The sequence below is a fragment of the Notamacropus eugenii genome, chromosome 1 (assembly GCF_028372415.1).
Source record: "Notamacropus eugenii isolate mMacEug1 chromosome 1, mMacEug1.pri_v2, whole genome shotgun sequence".
Lineage (NCBI taxonomy): Eukaryota > Metazoa > Chordata > Mammalia > Diprotodontia > Macropodidae > Notamacropus > Notamacropus eugenii.
The window spans coordinates 358,972,592-358,975,873 of NC_092872.1; positions in this window are offsets into that span (position 1 = coordinate 358,972,592).

Genomic DNA, 3,282 nt, shown 5'->3' on the forward strand with positions numbered 1-3,282 from the left:
AACCACCAGGGAAAGGGAAGTGGAGATAGGATCTCATTACTAATTTGGTTGAAACCCACCTGTGAACACATGAACGAAAAAAAAAAAAACAAACTTCTCTGGGATTTTGTTCTTTGATTGTGTGCTCAGGTGTATGTAGTCCTTAATCTAATCAGTAGCTTCACTTTGGGGTCTCTGCCAGGAATATTCTGCTATTCTGCCATGCAAAATCAATATCTGCTCACTGGGCCAGTTCGGGAAAGTCAGATGCGAATGCTGGTGGATTATTATCTACATTAAGTTCAATAAATTAATTTGGATTATTAACTAGCAAATGATAATGAATGTTGAAACAATCCATGTGTTTAGGTAATTATTATTCCTAGTAATCCTGTTATTACGTGTACAGAGAACTGAAATAATTAACATTGGGCCAACTTTAGAATACTTTGAATTCTCAGTTAAGGGTTGCCTTTCTAGTTTGTAAAAGACTTATCCTATTTGCATCTTCTTCCTTCTGTGTCTGACTAGTTTGGGGTTTTTTATGAATTTGTTAGCATTTTATTAGTTAGAAGTGAAAAAGGAAGGCCCCCCCCATTTTTCTCTTAGTTGATAGCTATGCAATAATGTGTAGTGGAAAAAAAAAACACTATTTACCTAAGACTTTTGGAATATGTGGCATTTTTGTTTATCCATGTTTAATATACTCAGTTGCCAGGAAAAATTGTGAGGTTTTATTGTCAAAAGCTTAGTTCAGCTTTGTTTTTTCCCTGACTGGTAGCAATAAATGAATTTTGCATAGAGAAGATATGGGAAACTTCTGCTGAAGTTCTCCTTCTAAATCTAAAGAATTCTTTCATTCCATGAATTATCTTCCTTTGATCTCCAGTTCAAATGAGACCAGTGATTGAGTCTCCCCTTCCCCAAACCAAGTCACCTACAATTGTCTGTCTTAGCCCACTACTACTCAGAACTAACTCTCAGGTTTACATCGTCCTAACAAGCAAAATCAAGTAAGATGGCCAGCAATCCCAGCTAGCCGTTCATTTATAGCAACTGATGACTACTAGAGAAGGCGACTGAGTTCCATTTCCAGCAACAGATCTGGAGAAGTGATCCAGTACTATCCAGGCCTTTAAAAATCAAACCCAGGCCATTGGTGGGCAAGTATCTTCAGAAACTTGAGTTATCCATTTATGGCATCAATATTGGAACCCCCAGAGCACCAGGTTGTTGCTGGCACAATCATTTGTGACTTGGCTCAGGAGTACATGAATAATGGGCATGTCAGAGAATCCAGAAACCCAGGGCTAGGCTTGCTATGTAAGGAGTAATACCTTCTCTGCTGCTTCCTGCTTCTAAAGTGTGTTGTATATCAGAGCTCATTTCCTCCCCTCTGCCCCTCCCTTTCCTTTTCTTTTCCTCCCTTTCTCTTCCTTCCTTTCTTTTCTCTCCTCCTTCTCACTCTTCTCTCTTCCTATTCCTTTCTTTCTCCTTCCCACCTGGTCCCTTAGATTAGGTAAATTGTTTAAGTGTAGATGTAGTTTTATGTTTTCTTTTTTCCTTAAAGAAAAACAATAGCAATTTTTTTCACCAAAAAATAAAGCAAGAAATCACACTTTAAAAAAAAGCAAAACTGATTATTATCCGTTACCTATTTGCTTTCCAACAGCCTAAAGAGAAACTAATAGATTTTAAAGGAGATAATAAAATCCTCCTCCTATGTTTCATAGGGACATAAAGGAGACCAAGATCTATAACCAGAGAAGAAAATCTGGACTTTTCTCTAGGAAATCAAATTAAGAAGGAGTTGAAATAACTTTTAGACCTTCAACATCAAACAGACACAGACAGAGCTTAATTCGTAGGTAAGGCAGAATAATTAGTTAAAATGAAGTTACCAGTCAAAATGTGGTTCTATAAAGTCCCACCCTACTATTCCAAAATCTGTAATTTTTGCTGGTACATTGAGAATTTTGTCTTCCCCTCAACAATAATCAATCAATCAATCAATCTGCAAGCATTTATTAAGCACTATATGCCAGCCATTCTGATGGGGACATAAAAATAAAACAATCTCTGTCCTAAATGACCTTACATTCCGTGGGATTGTAGAGGTGGGAGAGGATTATGTGTACATGGATGAAAATATATACAAGTACAGAGTGAATCTTGTACTTATGTTATATAATCTAGGATGGCGGGTAGGTAGGGAATCAGAAAAGGTCTTTTGTAGTTATGGTATTTGAGCTGAACTTCAAAGGGAACAAGGGATCCAGAGGCAGAGGTAAGAAGTGTGTGTGTTCCAGGCTTGGGGAGATCAAAGACACGAAGATGGGAGATGAATTGTATATAAGATAGAACAAGTAGTCTGAGACAGCAAGACCTTAGAGTTTATGTTGTTGTTCCATCGTTTTAGTCTTGTCCAACTCTTCGTGACATCATTTGTGGTTTTCTTGGGAAAGATACTGGAGTGGTTTGCCATTCTTTCTCTAACTTATTTTACAGATGAGGAAACTGAGGCAAACCGGGTTAAATGACTTGTCCAGGGTCCTGCAGCTAGTAAGTGTCTAAGACCCAATTTGAACTCAGGTTTTCCTGACTCCACACACTGGCAGTCTATCCACTGCACCACCTATGAAGGGTAGTGATTGTGAGAGATAAGAAATATTAGCTTGAGACAAATTTTAGAATGTTTAGATTCCAAACATAGCAATTTGCATTTGATCATATAGACAATAGGTAGGTTCTTGAGCAGGGGAATCATAGGCTCAGAATGGGGCTTTAGCAATATCAGTTTAATAGCTGTGTAGGGGTTGGATTGGAGATAGGAGACACCCAGAGAGAGAGAGAGAGTGAGAACCGTTAGAAAACTATTGCAATGCCTAAGGTGAGAAATGATGAGGGTCTGAATCAAGGTCATTGACAAATGAATGAAAAGAAGGGCATGGAAGCAAGTTCTCCCTCCCTACCAACCACAACTGACAGCATTCTTTGTGCCACTTGACCTGGGCTTGGTCTGGGTCACTTGCTCCAGCTGCAATGATCCTAATCATGTCTCTGTAGATCATGAAAAGTTTTTAAGGCAGAAAACAAATTCTGGTAGGTCCTATCAAGGTTCAGATGCTTCTTGTATGGACCCAGTGACCAGCTCTGTGCCTACTATTTTGGCTCATGGCTGGCTAATTTCAGAGAACTTCATCATAGCTGTAGAAGTGATGAATTTTTGACCCCAGTAACTTTTGCAGACTATCTACTATGTGAGAGAAGAGTGGTCACCTAGACTGCTAGACCGAGGGCTCA